We start from the raw sequence: 21,536 nt of genomic DNA, 5'->3' as shown, positions 1-21,536 counted from the left end.
GTTGGATCGAAGTGTGTTAGCACCAGCAGCAAAAGTTGTATTTAATTGAACCATTTGCATTCTATTGGATAAGTAAGATTGTATCCAGGCTAGAGCATTGCCATTTATTCCAATGTGATTGAGTTTAGAGAACAGGATATTATGATTTAGGGTATCAAAAGCTTTCGATAGGTCGAAGAAAATCCCAAGTATTTCTTTCTGATTGGAAAGACCCCAAGTGATATCATTAATGAGTTGGAAAGCTGCAGATATTGTAGATCTTCCCTTGATGAAGCCATGTTGGGAAGAATTCAGCAAGTTAAAATGGGATAAATAATTCATTATGCGATTGTAGAAGAGTTTCTCAAAAATTTTTGAGAAAGCTGAGAGTAGTGCAATAGGTCGATAGTTATTGGCTTCAGTGGTGGATCCCTTTTTATGGATTGGAATGATGACAGCAGTTTTCAGGTAGGTAGGAAAATGACCATTGCAGATAGACAAATTAAAAATGTCGGACAGGGGAGCAGAAATAATCCTAGCAACTAATTTAATGATAGGTATAGGGACTCCATCATATCCTACTGACCAGGAATTAGAAAGAGAGTGGATGATGTTGGCAACCTCATTAGGGGTAGTTGGGGAGAGAAAAATTGACGAGGGTGTTTTATCCCAACTAAGAGAAGGTAGATCTGTGTTATTAGCGGTTTGACAGAATTGGCTATTAAAACAATTTGCAATGGCAATAGGGTTCAAAACAGGTACCCTGTCGATTTCTGTAACAATAAAGTCTGTTCATTGTCTGTCAGTTGGCTGTTCGTTCCCTGTTTCCTGACCAAGAGAGAACAGGCGGGCGACTGTTCGTAGAATGTAAATTGGAACGCCTTGTCTGTTCCTTGTCTGTGAGAAAAGGGTTACTTGTCTGTTCCCTCCCTGTTAAGAAAGCGGCATTCTCTGTTCCTTACCTGTTGGACCACAGACAATAAACAGGCAGGGGACTGTGCGCTGTCAGTTCATTGCCTGTTTTCTTCGGCTGTTAGTTCCCTGTACCTTGACCAAGAGAGAACAGGCAGGCGACTGTTCGTAGAATGTAAATTGGAACGCCTTGTCTGTTCCTTGTCTGTGAGAAGACGGTTATTTGTCTGTTCTCTCCCTATGCGCATACTTTGTTCCTTAACTGTTCGCTGTTGCTAAGTTGGGCATAATAGACAAGAGATAATTTATGTTAAAATAGAATTAAAAGTTGAAATTCATTTGAATGATTGTAAGAAAAACTTTTATTGTGCTTTTCCACATATTCCATTATAGTTATAAAAATCTTGAATAGTTGTAGAAAAGCAAGCTTTGTCATCATTAACAGAACAACCACTACACCAACAAAATATTTCACATGCCTTCATCAAAGAAATATGTACTTCCTTAAATTAATACAACTCGGATTCTGCACTATGTCAACATAATACGTGTGTTTTTAAAAGAGAAACACGCCTTTAAAGAATATTTATGAACACGATGATTTCACTTCTCACAAACAAACCTACAAGAAAGACAGTCCTCTGACAATGTTTGTCGGTTCTTATTGGCGACGTAACGCACATACGCATAATACAAATACAATACAAATCTCAGTACTTGCTCAAAAACTTAAGAGACACAATAAATTATTAAATAAACACACTCAAGAACAAATATCACTTCACGACTTTCGCTATCACTGAATGGATGCACGAATTACTTAATTCGTCACTGCGGGCATTTAGCACAGGTTAAATAATACTCAAATAAATAACTGTTTTCTCCGCAACCAACAACTTCACCACAACACAGTCGACCATGTGCTCGTAAACTGTCCGGATAACGGTATCGGTTATTGGCGTCATTGTTTGCGTTTGCTATCTTCTATAGGTAGGTAGCAGCACCACGCTATCTTTCCGTCCTTGTTGAGAACCTGTTCACTAGCTGTTCACTGTTTTCTGTTCGTACCCTGTACCGTGAAAAGGACTAAGAACCGGCCCCTGCCTGTTGAGTGTCCGTTCACTGTTGTCTGTTCGTTCCCAGTCCGCTGAAACCACAGAGTACATACTCTTTGGCTGAAACATACGGCCCCTGCCTGTAATTGGCGAAGTAAAGTATTTAACGTGCGTAAGCCGAGCAGATAGCTAATATAATTTGCGTGTTCACTTCAATAACCGTCATCCGTGGTTGATGGTAATCGTGATAATGAATTCAACCGTATATAATTACTGTTTAAGTAGATGATATTTTCTTTGGATTCAATCAAACTTCCTTGTACTCAATTAAATTTGGATTAATCCAAATTTTTGTCCAAATTCCGAAACTTAAAACAATTGTTCGTACGTTGTTCATAATCTGTTCTCAAAATCTCCAAAAGGTACCAAACTGACAGCGAACAGGCATTATTTTTACGTAAATCGATAGGGTGTTTAGTGTTTGTTCACTGTTGTCTGTTCATTCCCTGTTCGGTGAAACATACTACCAACCGGCCCCTGCCTGTTAAAAGCTTGTTCACTATTGTTCCCGAAATGCTTGTTTCCTGCCTGTTAAGGAACAAGCTGCAAACAGAGTACAAACTGTTGGTAGGCTGTTCGTAAGTTGTTCCTACTTGTGAGTGACCCGAGATTGTTCGTTGGCTGTTAATACCCTGTTCACTAATCTCGAACAGGCTATCAACAGACTTCAAACGGACAGCGAACAGGCATTGTTGTTTCAGAAATCGACAGGGTAGGTCATTAAATTTGATAAAAGTTGGTCTCTGTTCAAAGTTATTTTTAGTTTGTTGGTTAATAATCCTCCATGCAGCTTTGGAGGGGTTATTTGAAGAAGCAATGACATGGCTATGACGATTTTTCTTAAATTCCCTAATACTGCATTTGTATTTATGTAGGAGAGCTTTGTATTGATTGAGGAGGGATGGATCAGAAAACTTTGACAGTCTATGCAGTTCTTTAACCCTGGCATTCATATTTAGGAGCTCAGGAGGGAATTTAATATTTTTGCTTTTATAGTTAAACTTCCTGGTTCTTAAAGGAAATGAATGATTAAAAAGCAACAGAAAATCATTCAGGAAGGAGTTAAACCTAGCATCAACATCGAGTGGATTGCCATGGCCTTGTTCACTCCATGTTGTATTAGCCACATTATAAATAAATTCCTCACAGCTTTCCCTGTGGTAAAATCGTTTAGTTACATACATAGGATCAATGAGTATACCCCAGTGAAAATTTTGTATACAATTGTATGCAATTTTATACAGGATTTCCTGTATAAACCTGTACACAATTGTATACAAAATGTGTACATTGTATACAAATTTGGCTTTATACAATTGTATACAGTGTATACAATTTACACATTTTCATACACTGTATACAATTGTATGAAATGTATACAATTGTATGAAATGTATACAATTGTATGAAATGTATACAATTGCATGAAATGTATACAATTGTATGAAATGTATACAATTGTATGAAATGTATACAATTGCATGAAATGTATACAACTGTATACATTTCATACAATTGTATACAGTGTATGAAAATGTGTAAATTGTATACACTGTATACAATTGTATGAAGCCAAATTTGTATACAATGTACACATTTTGTATACAATTGTGTACAGGTGTATACAGGAAATCCTGTATAAAATTGTATACAAAATTTTCGTCACGCGAAGATTTTTTGAAATGTACACAATTGTAAGAAATGTATAAAATTGTATAACATGTATACAATTGTATAAAATGGATATAATAAGGTGATTCCCTAATATTTTTATCACCTGAATCAAAACATTATTACTTCTGGAGTGCGTAGTTCACGCTTTTTGTTGAGAACCATTTTTTGCGATTAAATGAAAAGGGAAAATTTTCAAGCGCTCGAAAGTGCGAGGGGTAAGTGTGAATGCCAGGAAAAACTTCGCGTGACGTCGTTCTGCTTCCCGCTGCCGCAAGTTGTGAATTAGAATTATAATACAAGTTATTGTTGTGAACTTTACCTTCCTGTGTGTGAACAATGTTAACTGATGGACTATTCAGTGAGCTGGCAATTAGATGACTCTTTTGAGTTCTTAATTTGTGTTCCCATTGATAATTGGTGCTAACTTTACCTTCTTGTTGGTGGACAATATTAGTTCATCAACTCTTCAGTGATCTGGCAATTGAAATATTGTTCTGAGTTCTTTATGTATGTTAACATTGATCCCAGATAGCATGCTAAACTTGCTGCAAGCTTGTCACGACAAAGTTGCAAGTTTGTACCAAGCTTGTCATGACAAGCCTGCAAGCTTGAATCAAACCTCCTAGTTACGCTTTTTCAAACGTGCAGCAAACTTGTCACATCACACCTGCTGAAAATGTGTAGTGTCACACCTGCTACATACTAGGAAAACTAGTTCCACACCTACCATTTCTGTAGTGACACTTGCTGTGGAAAAACTGGCTTAAAATTTCTGCTAAATAAAATGCTCTCCTAAATAATGATCAATTTACAACAACAAAATTTAAAATTTTCCACTCTATCAATTGTTAGTCATTTCACATGCACAGAATTTGGGAGCTAAATTTATTCAATAAAATGGGCAACAAATAAATGCTGAAGAATTTATTTTTCTCATTAATTATGTACAAGCTGAGGCAGCGGTGGAGTCATCGATAGTTAATCATTATTAATGAAGTGAGTGAAATACTTACAAACTGAATAGGAAACATCAAAGACAGAAACACTTTAAAAAATTTATGACCCCCTAGGCCACACATGGTAATAACTAAAATACAGAAATCTTCAAAAGGTAAAAACATATTGCTCGAATTTTATCAAAACATTCACAAGTATGCTGATTGGCTTTGAGGATGTAAAATTAAAACTTCATTCTTTTGAATTCTTGTTTAGTTATGGGAGTACAAGGTGGTGCATGGAACTTACATGGTTACATACTTATAGATCGTTACTGATGAACTTATTAAGCAAAATTATTGTCCTCATCAGCCTGATCCTCGGTCTGTTTATTCTGCTAATCCCTGAAGAGAAAATAGTAATTACTCCTTGTGAAATGATATATCATGTATCATGGAACATTATAGTGTATACCTATTGTAAGAGGGAATGGAAAATATGAAGAAAATGTCTGGGATGATCGAATTAGTGTGGCAGAGAAATGAGAAGTGACTACTTACTTTCTTATTTTCCCGACCTCAGCCTGGTTGAGCCAATTACTCAGACACCCTTCCAGCTCCACATCTGATGCATCACGGTAGACCCTTCTGCATACACCTATGAAATTATACAAAACATAGTTAATGTCACTTAATGTAATATGTTAGAAGTTCATTTCAATGATCAATTATTATAATAATCTTAGAATATCTTATTGGATGCACTCACGAAAAGTAACAGGACCCACTGGAGTGCTATAAAATGATTTCTTAACCGAATTCTTCTTAAGTTTGCCTGTAAGGGCTTACAACTCTGGTACATTGTCATCCTAAGACGACACAACATATTTTGTAGAAATTCATTCTCATTCATTTCTTCTACCAACTGCTACCAAACATTGCATCTAGAGATAAAAAAATACCAGATCAATGAAGAGTTAACAGCTAATACAAGAATAACAAAAATCATGTAGACAGCCAGAAGAAAAATTCACCAAAGAAATTAACACAATTATCATGTTTAGTATGCACATGTAGTATGAGTGCACAAGTGCATATGAAATAACAAAAATCCAATCATACCATAATTTTTTAATATTTCATTGGACATTAATCCATACGCACTTCAAAATTATGTTGTACTTGAGTATTTTTATAGCACTTTGAATTCCAAGCACCCACGAATGTCTGGCGAGCTCAAGATATACTTCTGAAACTTTTTTACAAATGAAACTCTTATGAAACTTTCTTACAAAAACTTAATTGTTCTTTCATTTAAAAAATCATACATTGTTTGAATCAGGATGGCAGCACACAAATTATCATTATTCACTTACCACCTTTGGCTCAAATGAGGGATCTTCACTTATCCTACGGCAGAGTTTGATGAAATCCTCATCTGCTGTCAATGGCAATTGGCTGAAATTCATCTCCTCCACATCAGCATCCTTTCGCTTTGGGTCACAAGCCAATAAAGCATCTACTTTCCTCTCCAAGTGAGAAAACCCAGGTGCCATTCCTCCCATCCACATGAGGAGCTGGCTATTCTGTAGTTTTAATTTACTGCAGCCTGTAAATATAAAAATGTTATAAATACACTAATACCAATTGATTTGCTTACATTATACTTCCTTAGCAGACTTGATACTTAATCATCATAAATCCTGCCTACATGCTTATCAAACAGGTGAAAACCATAGATTTTAATATACCACTAATTTTTCTATCAACAAACACGAGTAATTGATTACATAACAAAAATTTTAAGGATTGCAATCTTATTGTACAGAAACAACTTAGAAACGTGTTACTTATGCCCTTGAGTGCAATATGTCTGATAAAATGTACTAAAGCACAAATCAATGCCTAAATTATAATGATCGGAGAGAGTTCAACTGATGGCTATGTTTAGAACAGCTTATTAATTGCTATTATTCTTCGACATATTCCCAATAGTTACTCATTTTCAAGAAAAATCATTCATAAACGAGTTAATTGAGGTTGAGACTAATGTTTTAATGTCATAAAGAACTGTTAACAAAGTGGATTCTACTGCGAGAACCCTGATATTTCAACTTTAACCGCCTCAATGGATTCTTTTCACTATGCCAGCGAAAGTAAAGACCATGCTAAATTGTCATTACCCTGAGAATAAAATAATGAGTAATCTTAAATAATTATTGGATAGTAATTGGCGGTTCATTAATCATACATAAGTATCGAATGGAAAAAAATGTTTCATTTACTTACATTCACACGGTCAGCACAGCAGAGATGGATTGATGCTGACAATGGCAACTTCTTAAATCTCTTCGTGACGCTAAAAGCCACTGTTTCCGGGAATTCAAAAACTTATTCAGGCGTTGATTCAATTGTGCATGAAACAGTATTCTTTCAATCCCTTTTTGTCAGTATTCACTACGAAGACGGATTATTTTCTTCTTCCATAGCATACTTCAACGTAAATTTGCTAGTAAAACGAGATTTTTCATCACAGCTAAATTCGCCATCACAAAATAACGGTAACTAGAGATGGGCAAATAAATCGATTATACGTAATAATCGATTATTTGCTTTCGATTATTGCGATTATTGAATCGATTATGAACATCCGATTATTTTGCATAATCGATTGTTTGAATATAATCGGCGGGAATAAGAAGCGTGCTCACTTGCGAGATTTTTTGCGAGAAATTTTTTTTGCGAGAAATTTTCACCCCTTCTATAGTTTCAGAACAACAAATGAATGCTATTTTGAAGTTTACTATTGTTTATAACAATTAACTAAGTTTAAACAAAGTTAGCAACAATACTAAAAACATTTACCAGCATTAACGATTTCTACATACCTTACGGGTTAAACAACAACAAATTAATGACTTATTGTTACATCTGTCTACATTGTTCATAAGAAAATGTAAAGTTTCAATAATGCAATAAAGCAACTTTTAAAAATTTAACAATTTCCGCATGTTGTACGGTTGAGAAGAGTTGGCTGAGCCTTATACCTTTACTCTTTGTTGATTATAACAATTACTAAAATGTAAACAAATTTAGCAACTTTTACAAAAATTAAGAATTCCCACATTTTATACGGTTGAAAAACGTGGAATGAATGATACTCTTATTCTATTATGTTTATAACGATTACTAATGTTTAAACCAAGTTAGCAACAATTTTAGAAACATTTTCAAAATCTTAACCAACAGTAAAGGAATGGTTTATTGGAACTCTATAGTGTTTATAATAATTTCTTAAGTTTAAAAATAATTAGCTACAATTTTAACACCATTTTTTAAAGTAAAAATGCGTTACGGTGTAAAGAATAGAAAAAGAGCATAGTTGTGGTGCTTTAACTCCCAAAGCCTGATATCTCATTGATAACTCATTGATGTAAGCATACCTTTACATTGTATAAAAAGTACAAATTTTATACAGCCTACACAACTGTATAAATTTTCATAAAATGTATAAAATTTATACAATGTAAACATTTTATACAGCTTTATACAAATTCATACAAAATTTGCACATTGTACACATTCTGTATAAAATTGTATACATAGTATACAATTTACACGTTTTATGCATTCTATACAGCTGTATACAATTGTATACAAAATGTGCACACTGTACACATTCTGTATAAAATTGTATACATTGTGTACAATTTACACATTATATACATTCTATACAGCTGTATACAATTGCATACAAAATGTGTACATTGTATACATCCTGTATAGAAATTGTATACAAAATTTTCACTGGGGTAGCATCAGTAATCTTCAACACAACCCCTAGCATACAGTGATCCGAAAGATAGCAAGATGTAGTATCACAGGAAAAAGATTGCTCTGGAAAGTTAGAAACTACTAGGTCAATCAGAGTAGAAGAGTGTGAGGTTACTCTGGTGGGATTATTGTTCATTACAGCTAACCCAAATGAATGGAAAAGACAATCCAGTTCTAAGTACTGAGTCGAGTTAGATAATATATCAGTATTAAGATCACCAAAGATGATTAGGTTGTCAACATTAGCACTAAACACAGATTGTATCGTGTCACTGAATTCCTTTAAAAAGGAATGAAAACAGGAGGTGGGAGACCTGTAAACAACAATAATCCCGAAACGGGATTTGTTGGATTTGCATATCACTGCGGCGCACTCATTCACTTTTTCGATGTTATTGCTTAGCTTGATTTTCGAGCATTTCATGGAGCGATTACAATAAATTGCAACACCGCCGCCAATTGTATCCTTTCGACAAAATGATGCAGCAAGATACATATCACTAATGACATAGCACTCGATTTCATTTGGTAATAACCAGTGTTCAGTCAAAAGAAGAATATCACATTTTGTGTCTTGCACTATGACTTCCAGATCAACAATCTTGTTCCTTAACGATCTAATGTTAAGGTAAAGGAACTTAATTACATTTGCATCCGCATCTAGTCACGAAGTCCCTGCCGATGGTTTGGCCTTAATCAAACTGTTCTGACCAAGCGCCTGCCGTTTCACTGAGTCATCGACCGAATGTTCACAAAAATCTTCGTTGATGACACCAACAGAGGATTGGCCTACAGCTGATTGTTTCACACCATTTGCATCATCAGCTGAAACAACCCTTTTTGGGGGGAAATATTTAGTATTCTGACGAAATTTCGGCAAGAAAACATTTCCGTAGTAAACGTTCTTTGGCCAAAAGTCTCCTGACAATAAGTCACGGCCAACACACTCATCATTTACAGAAATATGAAACGAGGCGTATTCCCCTCTATTTACCTTTAACTGTTCAATTTCAATTGAAGCGTCGGTGATTTCGGGCTTTTCTTCTCCGATGTACTTCCGGACGTCTTCCGCTGTTGTATTCGAAGGAGGGTTCCAAATGTGAATGTGCACACGCTTTGGAATACCCATCAGAGAACCTTTTTTGGCAGAACAACCCACAGTTGGAGGAGGACGACGTTTGCGTTTATGGATCACTTGAGTGTAACCTTCGTCAGTTTTGTTGTTGCACTCGTCGATTGATTCAGATGCTGGACTCTCAATACGCAATACCCCATAGTTTGTTTGATCTACACGTAACGCTTTTTTCTTTTTGTTATTTACCACTTCTTTTTTGCCGGAAACAGTCGTTGCTCCAAAACCAGCTTCATTTTTGTCGTTCACCCGATGCTTGGCAGCGTCACGAGAGGCCTCGATTTCATGATTTGCGTCACTATTAGAAACAGACCTTGTTGCTGCTGTGTCTGCAAAACTCACATTTTTCACTCGAGATTCCTTCCCAGCATTATGTAGCTTAGCGTTATCTTTGATGTTGCGAATTTCTTCTTTTAATAGTTCGATGTCGTCCGCCATTTTATGAAGTTGGTTTCCTTCGTTAACGCGACATGATAAGCACTTCCAGAATAAACCATAAAATTCCTCCAGAGCTCTTAAAGCAATTTCTTTCAAGCCCGTACACTTATGATGATATAATTTCTTGCAATATTCACAGTGGAGGGCTTTTTCACTAGTTTTTAGATGGTTTTTACACTCGTTACATTCTACGTTTATCGGACCGGACGCCATCTTGGAATCGGATATTTCCCGGCATCGAATGTCGAAGCTCACGATGAGCAGCTTTGCCTAACTCATAGCACACACAATTAATGTACTGGTAAATATACACTGATCGTACACACAGAATAAACTTGGACACCCATGGAGCATCTTCACACAAGAAGACTTGGCAGAAGACTAAAAGTGGTACCCTAGAATCTATTTTGATTTTTCATGCCCTCACTGTGATAATTGAAACATTTTATTCTTCCTAATGTAGAGGTTGCACTTAATTCTCTTATTCCTTGGGGAGATGGAATAACACTGGAAAGTTAGGCTGAATAGGGGGGATTGTATTACCTTCTCAAGTTTGTCATGTTATACAATCATATGTGAGGCAGGGGAGAAGGGAACATAATGTCAGCATTATCTCTCCCAGTGAAATAGAAATTTAATACTCCAGTTGCCATCAAGGAATTTGGATATTGGTGACAACCTGCTGCATATCTTTAAGTAATACCATTTGTTCTGCCAGCTCTTCCATCACCAAGGGTCTGGAAGACCGTACTTCTTTTGTGAAAGTGAGGCTAACTTTGTACTACTCCAGTTCAGCGGGACTCATTTAATCACTTTTTCACAGATCTTAACAAACTTGTACTTTGCATTTGCTTATGATGACCACTGGTTTTTTGGATTAGTGATTTCTAAACACGAGGAAGAAATGATGTGAAAGTGAAATTTATGCACCTATATGGAAAATCCCCATGTGATGGAATTGGTGGTACTGCTAAGCGTTTAGTTGCCCATCAGAGCCTCCAGAGATGTTCAGGAGATGCCTTAAACACACTGAAGTGTATTATTTAAATAATTTTAATTAAATTAGTATTTCCATTTATCCTCTAATGCACAGTAAGAGTCTAATGTGTGTTGATACCAATTTTTCCATAAACTAAACACTTGAAAAATGGGTAAATTCCAGGAAAAAAGCATCATTTCACATTTCTGAGCCATTTGGACTCTTTTCCCCTCATCTGCCACAAGCCAAGTATTGCTATTAAAAACAATTGTATGAACAAGAGCCACATTCACTAGACTACATGTTTGGTCTTAGATTTACTGACCAATATTTCAAATATATCCTCATGAAGGTATGGATACACTTATACTTATTATCTTACAGTACGTGTCCAAATCCCTCTCACGGGGGCAGAAAAAAAGTAAAACCTGAAATACTCATGGTGGCAGTCAAAACACCACCATTTTTATTTCACAGTTTATTGGAGCACATATTAACCTTCAATTAAAAAAAAATTGGATGAGTTAACTGCTCTGCCTTTTGGTGATAATTCTGAAAATATGAAGTAATGTTTTTGAGCTTAAGAAATCGGTTAATTAACAACTGTTGACATCATTTTGGCTAACATAACAACGCAAGGGGAATAAAAGACATTACTATGGAAGCAATGTACTTGGATAGACAAGGGGTCAAAATTTCATTCAAACATATTAAGTGGTTTCTGAGTTATGAATTTTTACCCTGTGCCCTGCACTCTGGAATTTGACTCCCACTAGCGCCACTTCTGAGCAAACATCTCAAACTTCGACTCCTCATATCTTGCAAACTATGAGAGTGAGAGAGGAAATATTTTGCATGAGTCATTAAATAGGTGATAGCAGCTAGTGACAAAAATTTCATTGAAATCCGAGTCGGTGGGTGCCATGCCTGGGTGAACTGACATGGAATGACCCATAGAGGTGTCGTTCCGTCCCCCTTCTTTGTCCGAGATGATCTCCGTTGACCCAAGTTTCATTATGATTGAGGGACTATCGGTATTGCTGCTGACAACATGCTCTGGTAAAGAAGTTAGCGCCTCTCTTTTACAGGCTCATCCTTACCAAACTACGAGCTTCTCGTCTTCATGTTCACGATTTTTAGTCACAACTCTTAAAATCTCAAATGTGGATCCTTTAATTACAGAGTAAATTTCTAACGATTCATGCAATCATGATGGATTCCACTCCGAAAAAAAACTAGAGATTACAAGGTAAACATACGTATTATAAACACCCTGAAGTTTAGCCCAATGAGAAAAGGCATCACACAACCGTTCGTCATATGTGTAGCAATGTTTCATAGTATTTCCTTTTGAATTTGTAACAAAAAAAGGTTTAATTGCCTAAGGTAAACTATCACAATTTCAATTTCTATCACAAAAGCACACGCGGCCAGGCCTCGACCACGCTCTCCAGCTCAGCACGACCCACTGCCCGCGGCTCCTCGTGACAGACTGCCTACACGTCGCTGACCAGCTCCCACTCCTCCTCCGGGTCTTGCATTGCGTTGTGCGCCAGCCCCGAATCTAGTGGGGCCATGAAAGGCGCACTTTACCCGTTACATCCCCTCTGAAAAAAACCAATACTTTAGCGAAACGGGTCGGAGGTCTTCGATGTACACGGTGCATTCCTTCTTTTCACGTAGAGATTCGAGCCGGTAAATTGTTGGGGACACTTTCCTCATGACACAGTACAGACCTTTGAATTTAGGCTCGAGTTTCTCGGCGTGGTACTCAGAGGGATCTGATAAGACGTGGTTACGTTTCCATATGAGGAATACCTAAATTTAAATGAAAAGTGAAAATTCTCAAGCGTGCAAAAATGTGACTGCTAGGTATGAATGTCAGGAAAAGCCAGTGTGACCTCATTCAGGTTCCCACTGTTGCCGTGTGAGGTTACCTTGGGGCAAGGGTATGTGTGCTGATACGATGCAGGGTACTCTGCTAGCAGGTAGCAGAGTACCCTGCTAGCAGGTAGCGCTTGGCTGAAATAAGTATTATTAATACCCTATCAAACGAAGGAAACTTTCCGACCAAAGGCAGTTTAAATAGGTGATTATTGAGAGACGTTTCCCTGAGCTCTGTTCCTCATGCATGCATTGGTAATCTCGGACGATGTAAAACTCCTATCTACTCGTATAGAAACTAGGTCCCTGTGACGTCACGTGGAGTGGAATCGTATGGGCACCAATCTGGCCTTTTTCAAATGAGGTTAAAATGGACCATTGCCATTCGTCTAAACTGGAATTTCTCAAACCAAATAATTTGTATATTATGAATACACTAATGGTGGGTAAGGAATCGCAATCAATGCCTTTCGTTTCCTTAGATGAAGGTAACTACCCTATTGATTCCATATTTTGCAAGGGGTGATACAAAAAGACCTAGCGTAAATAGATGTTTGATAAGGTGGGGGGGTAGGGGGAAGATGGTAAGGTGGTGGGGGGGGGGGGTATTTCTGAACAAACATTTAAACATTTCCTAGAAAACAATTTGAAAAATTGATATAACCCTTTTACTGCCAACGGGCTGATATATCAGTCCTTGCTGGTTGAGCGAAATTTTTTCACTTTTTTTGTGATTGTGGCCTTATTATCGGCTGTAATTTAAGTAAACCCCCTTAATCTATCTATGGTTATAAGATATAAATATATCTTAGGAATTGGGAAAACATCTAGAAGTATTAAATATTATTAAGTAGCTGAGAAATTTTTAAACCTGAAATGTTGCTAATTCCGGAAAATAGCCTTGGCAGTCTTCGTGCATCCCACCTGAAATAGGCTGCTGCAGTAAAAGGGTTAAAATCGATCATGTATTGCATAGTGAAAATGTTTAACAGGTGATATAATTGATGAACCATTTCTGGCGATACTACGTTATATCATTCATGGAAGACGGAAAATGTATTCCGTCTCCTTTGCTAGGAGATGACGACAACTTAAAAATTTCTGTTCTCACAAAATATCTTCTCCCAAACTACCTGATCATGTTAACAATTCATAATTAATTTCCTCGATTAATCTTAGTTGTTTGCACTGGAACAAATTTTCATTTTTGTCTCGCAAATATTATTTTCATAAATTTGCTTTTGCCGAAAACTTTTACATGAGCATCTTCCAGCATTTTTATTTCACGATGAATGGAACATGCAGGAGAGAGAATTGCAATGAGGGTCTTACGAGATTCTTTAGAGTAATACCCCGAAAATGAACCAGGAGAATCTTTCAGAGACCAAAAGTTAGTCAGAAAAAAGTTACAGATCTAAGACTGCAAAGTGGCTGTTTCCCAGTGTAATTAATGATCAATATATATAGCATTCAAGGTTATTTTGACAAAGTTAAAAGTTTATCAAAGGAGTTTTATGGTTTAGCAATTCGTGACAATGAATAACAAATTTAGATCATGTGCCTCTCACGTGCTGTTTAAAATGTTTGGCTGATTGTGAGTGTGGTATGACTTTACATTTTGCCTTTTTGGAAGCTGAATTTTGTGGTGAATTTTCTACTTTTTTTTTGCATATACAGTAAACTCTTGATTTTACGAAGTCAGTGGGACCGGAAAATTGGCACTTCGTAAAATCGAGTTTCGTAAATTCAAACCTTTTTCATAAGTCACGAGAAAATGCTCGCTTTTGTTTCTTCCGCCATTTTTTGTCTTCATTGGCCTTATTTAAATGTTTTTGGTGGTTATTCTCGGTATAATTCATAGAAAAGGCTTTTTGTTATCGATTTATGATGTGAAAAATCGTTAAATAATTATACCACCATAAAATTCCCATTTCTTGTTCATACTTCAACATCAACGATCGCTAAAGAAATTCCTGACCAGTTTAGGAAACGTAATCAAATAATGAATTGCAATGTTTATTATGAGAATTTAATGTTATAAGTTTGTGGTTAGGAGCGAATAGCAACTATTAAGTATGCTAAGTATAGATATTTGTTTCTGACACCCACGGAATTATAGCGGCAGCCAGCCTAACCGCCATTTATGTCGCCCTCTATCGCAAAGTGACGAGAAAAAAAGAAAAACAAGGGCCTTAGCCCGTTACCAAAATAACCTTCGTAAGTTAATATTTCGAGTTACTTCGTATTTTCAGCAGAATGTGCTCTATTTTCACTGAGATTCAATTACGATCATAAATAAGGTAGGATGTGATTATCTTCTGGCGAATATTTGAAGTAAATTCTGTTTGCGTTATCCGTCCGACTACTGTGCTCCATCATCTTTGCAGACGTTGCCATAAAAGACTTAATTTTTCATCAGGACCATATTTTTCATACTGGGTGTGAGGTGACCTGTTCATATAGTATGTTTTTCTCCTTTTATGCCGACAGGAGCAAGGTTCCAACCGGAAAAACGACAGGAGAAACATCTTACAGTTTCGGAGAAATAGGGAGAGAAACGTTATTATCCACATTGATTGTTTTCCTACAAGAGACGTTTTAACATTTCTCAACGTGGTGAAATATTGGTTCACTTGCGTGGATTCCCAAAAATGATACGCAAAAACCTGTACCTTCACCTCATTTAGTTTTCGTGTTTCTTTTTCCGCCGTATTGAAAGTTATGCAAAGGATCATTGACATAGAGAAAAGATTTTCTTCGTTTTAGCACTAAAAAATAGGCGTGTCATAATCGTAAATAAATATAGAGTGGAAAGCGCAAAGAAAATAATTAAATTTCAATTTTTAAGTCAGCAGAGAAGAAGAGCGACAATTTTATAAGCACGGCACCATTTCCCTGACAATGGAAGATACTTCTCCAGCCTCTCTCCGGTTAAAAACTTACCCCCCCTTGCCAGTAAATATGAACCATGCCCTTCTCTACAGTCGGAGAACATTCCCAGTGGATGGGGTGAATAGGAGTGGGATGGGGATTGCCTGAGGAAATAAGTGTGGTCAGCATAAGGAGAGGTGAAGGGGGCAGGAGAAAGAAGGGTGGGGAAAGGTCCTTCAGCTCTGCCTCAGACTACGTTTGGGGGCCGTATTTTGTTGCGACGCAAGCAAGCTCCGTGACCTTAGGAAGGGAGTGAATGGGATATGCTGGGGAAGGAGGGGTTTGGGATGCGTAAGGTGGGTGTCAGCAAGATCAGCCAAAGGCGGCAGGAGGGAGTAAACAAAGAATTGGGAAAGAAAGAATTCTCAGCATGGGAAAATGGGGAAGCGCATGAGAAGAAAGTTGATGGTTAGACTTGGAAGTGCGTCTTCATTACAAGAAGCCTGAAAAATAAATTGGCGGTAAATAGAGCCTGTTACTTGAGATATTTAAGTTGTTTATTCACAAAGGCCTAGATATATACACGAAAAGATATTACCCAAAAAAATCTGTTATTTTTTTGCTTTTTCCCTTCTCCATTGCCGCTTCCACCATGGTTTCTAACTTGCATATGTGGTAATTAAATTGGGGGTCCAAATCGTTAGCCAGATCAAAATGTCTTGAATGTTTGGAAGGCAGCGTATACTTCTTTTTTATTAGGTGGAATTACTTCCTCACTTTCATCATCGTCGTCACTGCTATTCTGACTAGTCCCGGCCGCTGCTTCTTCGGACACAGGCACCGGCGTCGAATCATCGCAAGCCTGGAGATCATCATCTAGCACAATATAATCACTAGCTGTTGCGCGCTGTGCTCCTGCTTTTTCCAAATATTTTTTAAAATCTTCTTTTAAGCCACTAATCTCCTCCGCGATTTCATCTGCCGCGGCTTCCTGAAGGTACAACATAACGATTCAACCAGAGCCGTGATATTAAAGCAGTAAAATTACTATTAGGTTAGTTGTATCAATTACTAACCTCGAGAACATCCTCATGATGCGCTATCGGAGGGAATCCGGCCGATTTCCAGCAATTTGCGATGGTAGTGGAGGAAATCTCTCTCCAGGACTCGGCTATGGCGTGGATTGCATGTATCAACGTCCATTTCGGGATGTTATTCATTTCTGTTCCCATTTCTAAAAGTAGCAAATAGATTTGAAAGAATGATAATCATGAATAAAAATATCTAAATCGATATCCAAACGCACATGAGCAAAATAGATGAATGTATACATACCGATCCATCGCAAGTAATACCGCTCAAGCTCCTTCTGGTATAGGACTTAAAAATCCTGGATAATGCCTTGGTCCAAGGGCTGGGACTTGCTAGTCGAGTTCGGGGGTAAAAAGAGGACTCGAACATTAGCCAATTTTAGATCTTCCACGTATTTATGAACGGTGGCATTATCCATTATTAAAAAAGTTTTGCGGTTCTCTCCAGCAATTTTTCTCTGTAGTATAACTGTTTGCTGGAAAATTTCTCGGGTCATCCAGCTGTTTTTATTTGCATGGTAAAAAACTGGGATGGCTTCCAATTTTACATGTTTTAAGCACCGTGGCTTTTCAAATTTCCCAATGACAACGGGCTTGATTTTGTCCGTGCCTGTTTGGTTGACGCACAGCCCCACAGTAACATGCACTTTACTCTTTTTCCCCTCATGGCACCCCTGCCCTTTGAAACCCAGGGTTGCGTCAGGTAATGTATTAGAAAATAGCCCAGTTTCATCAAAATTGTAGCGATCTCTGGGACTATATTCTTGAAGTATATCATCGTTATCGATGTGCCATTTATCAATAATTTCAGTACTAACAGAGCCTTCTTCCCCACTTATCTTCAGAGATACAATGTTGAATCTTGATTTAAAATTAGTCAACCACCCACCAGAACATTTAAAATCGTCAATTTTTCTGTTGCAAGGCTATGTATTCGGCCTTTTCTTGTAATATTGGTCCACTAATTGGAAGATTTTGCTCACGGCACTTACAAAAGAAAGTGTATAGCTCCTCTTCAACCTCCGCGAACTTGGCGCAGCTCAGATATTTCCTTTTCAGCGAAACACCCGACCCCACTTTTTCTTGTAGTTTGCCGCTGTTTGCTAGAATTGTCGGCAAAGTCGACAGTGGGATTCCAAACTTTTCCGCTATCTCACTTTTAGTTAATCTCTTTGCCTTCTCCTCTTCAATAATTTTCATTTTTATTTCTAAAGGTTATACTCTTCTTTTTTGTTTTAGCTGTGAAGGCTCCATTCTCCCAAATTTCAAACACACTCGCTAAGAAAATGTTACTATTGTAGATCCAGAGAAGCACTGGTTGTTGCTTACGCACTCGCAAGGCACAGACTGAAGCCCTTCGCACCCTCGTGAATTAAGCACAAGCCCATCCGGTACGATTCAGCGCTTTCAGGACGAAAGACAGCCAGACAGCCTTGTGGATAGATACCAATGTGCTTGGGCGAAAACTTAATGCACAGAATCATCAAATCCCCATTCGAATTAGCAATAGAGGAGCCATTTCTCCCTCAATATAGGCTCGTGTATAAAATATGATATCATCAGTGATATCCTTACTACTTCTCCCCCATCTCTTGTCGCTGGCAACCGCAGTATTTTCCCCGACCTTCCCCCCCTCCAAAATATAACGTTAGCGTCTAAAATGAAATATATTTCCTCTATCACCGAGTGCATTAATTCTCTTCCTTCCTCATATTTCCAACTGTTAATGAGAAAAGTGTTGTCACGAGGTTATTATTATAGATTATTAACCCGCAAGAACGTTGAAATTTGAGTATTTTTATGGACTTTTGACATATTCGTGGTATGATTCAATTACGCAGGGTTTAAGTAGGAGTGTAAGAAATACCCTGAGTGACCTTCCTGACATGTTAAACTACGAATTATTGTCGATGATATGTTTACGAACAGGCACGTAAATAGGGGCATAATGTCAGCCGCGATATTTTTACTGAACTCCTACTTCCCCTAAATTCCCACAGTGAGGTTTTTGGCGATCCATTTCTCTCCAAAGTTGCATTATCATTTACGATTTCGCACTTTTGATGGACCACAGTTGGAAGCGCTGATTTTTTAGCTTTTTATGCCGGCGTAACTAGTTTGGTTGACAAATTTTTCGCCGTAGTTCGTATAAACGAATGCCATTTGCTCCTAGGGACCAAGCCGAGGTTCGTAAATTCAAATCATTTCATATAATCGAAACTTTGTATAATCCAATAGTGCCATGTATTTAGCATAGGCTTTTCGCCAGGACCACAATATCACTTCGTATAATTGAAAACTTCGTAAAATCAAGAGTTTACTGTAATCCCTTTTCAAATACTCCAAATTATCCAGCTGCGGCATTAATTATAAATGATCAATATATATAAAGCGTTAAAGGTTATTTTGACAGTTTAAAGTTCATCAAAAGAGTTTTATGGTTTAAAAATTGGTGAGAACTAGTAACAAATATTGGTCATATGCCTCCCACATGCTGTTTAAAATGTTTGGCTGAGTGTGGTATGACTTTACATTTTGCCTTTTTGGAAGCTGAATTTTGTGGTGAATTTTCTACTTTTTTGCGTATAATCCCTTTTCAAATACTCCAAATTATCCAGCTGTGGCATATCAGTGTCGCAGATTATCAATGCATGATTTTAACTCTCATTTGATGTTTTCCGCAATCTTCATTATAAATAAAATTGTATGCAAAATCACTAGAATGACTGCATTTTAATGTTAGAAAACACAGGGCTTATTATTCCAATCGTAAAATGGATGCGATCGTGTGTTAGCTGCATTCATGGGAGCTCCGTGTTCCTTTTTCCAAGCGTCTCATATTTCCAGGTCTTATATGGACCAGTAGGGATACAAGTACACTCGTGCTATCATCTCTAAAAAGATTGGGTGAAGAAAGCTCTTAGTGAACCCAGAAAGCAATCTTAAATAAGAGAAAATGTACGTAAATAAAAATAAATTGTTTGCTTTACCTTCATTATAAATATGTAAGCACTAAGCTTACAGGAAGGGCCAGGTTCGTAGAAGGCAGAATGCGATGACAAGTCTGGTTCCACACGTTTAATTGTCAGAGCGCAGGTACAAACTCCCCCTCCGAGATACAGCGTAAGACTATTCCCTCCAAGAGGCTTCCTCCCGTGTCGCGTCCGTCTCGTGACCCTCTCGGCATCTTCCTATTGGCCGGAAGAGGTCGCATGATTATGCACATCATACGCCTTCCCACGCCAAGATACTGCAACGTGTTACGGCATAAAGTGTTGGAGGAATACGCGGAGACCAATTCCCACGCGAGAGCATGTTGCAAGTTGTTAATTGGAGTAGGGTGTCAGAGTCATGCACGAGGATGGATCCCACGCAAGAGGTTGCAACGTGTTATGAGTTTCAGATACTGGACCCATCACTCGAACGCGACTCTGCGATTCTTCCGTTACCCTGAGAGCGAAACCGAGGTGGCACGAGACGGCAATCGAGACACCCTTACAAATATTAAAAAAAATTAAAAGTCGAAGTTTGGTTTATCCGTGTATTCCGATTGTTCGTGCCGTCTCTTCTCCCTGTCATCTCAGCCCACTAGGATATATGTAATTGGGAGTGTAACGTACCTCAATGCGGCCGTTCTTGCACCGTGTGAGATGGGCTGTGGTTATGAAATATGTTCATGTGCAGGCAGGAAAGTTTCATTTTCACTTGCTCACTTGCTATCCAGTGGTGTAGCGAGGAATTTCGTTCGGGGGGGAGGTCCGAAGCCATGGGGGAAAATGTTTGAAAAACAGGATAAAAAGTAATGGTTTTTCAACTAATTTTAATAATCGACAAAACTTTATTTATTAAAGAAATAATTTTTAAATTCATGATTTTTCAATGTTTCATTTTCTTTTATGAAGGAAAATAATTTTGTTTTTATATTCTGGGGGGGGGGTCCGGATCCCCTGGACACCCCCCTGGCTATGCCAATGATGCTATAACGAGATATGAATGAATTAAATGACTACCTCTGTAAATGGAAAAATATTCATTAAGCTGTCCTAAGGAAATAGACGTCATAAAAAGAATATAAGCACAGATTTGGAATAAGAATGAAAAATATATCTAAGATCGACCAACTATGTCTCTAGGACATAATCTATCTTGAACAGTGTAAATAATGATGTATATAATTTTCACGATTATTTTAACAAAGTTTTAAGTTTACCAAAAGAGTTCTATGGTTTAACAATGGGTGAGAATGAATAACAAATTTAGTGTATGCCGTTTAAAATATATGGCTGTGTGTGGTATGACTACATTTTGCCTTTTTGGAAGCTGAATTTTGTGGTGAATTTTCTTATAGGTTTGTTAAACAGAAATTTCATTATGCTGAATTGTGCAAAAAATATTGCATGAAACCACACGAATGAAAGTACATAAAAAAACTCAATGAAACATCATTAGTGAAAAATATATTTTGTCAAATACAATTGAACATAACTAAAATTCAAATTCATGTACTTACTAACGGTATCTTCGATGGTGCTTATCAGTTTTCAATGTAGCGCCCATTTTCTTTATTTTAAAGGTGAAAAGAGTTCAGGAAGGCGATCCTACGAGAACTACCGATAGTAATTGTAATTATGACGACTTTTCCACAGATTGCAATTACCCCGACTGCTATTTTTTACTTTCCTCGTTAGCACG

The 21,536-nt window shown here is 37.4% G+C and overlaps 1 long non-coding RNA gene across 1 annotated transcript; it reads right to left on the bottom strand.

The window, feature by feature from the left end:
- Positions 1 to 5,069: 5,069 nt before the first annotated feature.
- Positions 5,070 to 6,010, bottom strand: LOC124171550. The gene is made up of 3 exons (XR_006867834.1): positions 5,992 to 6,010; positions 5,385 to 5,559; positions 5,070 to 5,273 (listed from the first exon to the last, which is right to left on the bottom strand). It is a non-coding gene; the product is annotated as an uncharacterized LOC124171550 (long non-coding RNA).
- Positions 6,011 to 21,536: the final 15,526 nt, after the last annotated feature.

Source organism: Ischnura elegans, chromosome X, assembly GCF_921293095.1.
Source record: "Ischnura elegans chromosome X, ioIscEleg1.1, whole genome shotgun sequence".
Lineage (NCBI taxonomy): Eukaryota > Metazoa > Arthropoda > Insecta > Odonata > Coenagrionidae > Ischnura > Ischnura elegans.
This window is presented reverse-complemented; position numbering and strand designations above follow the sequence as displayed.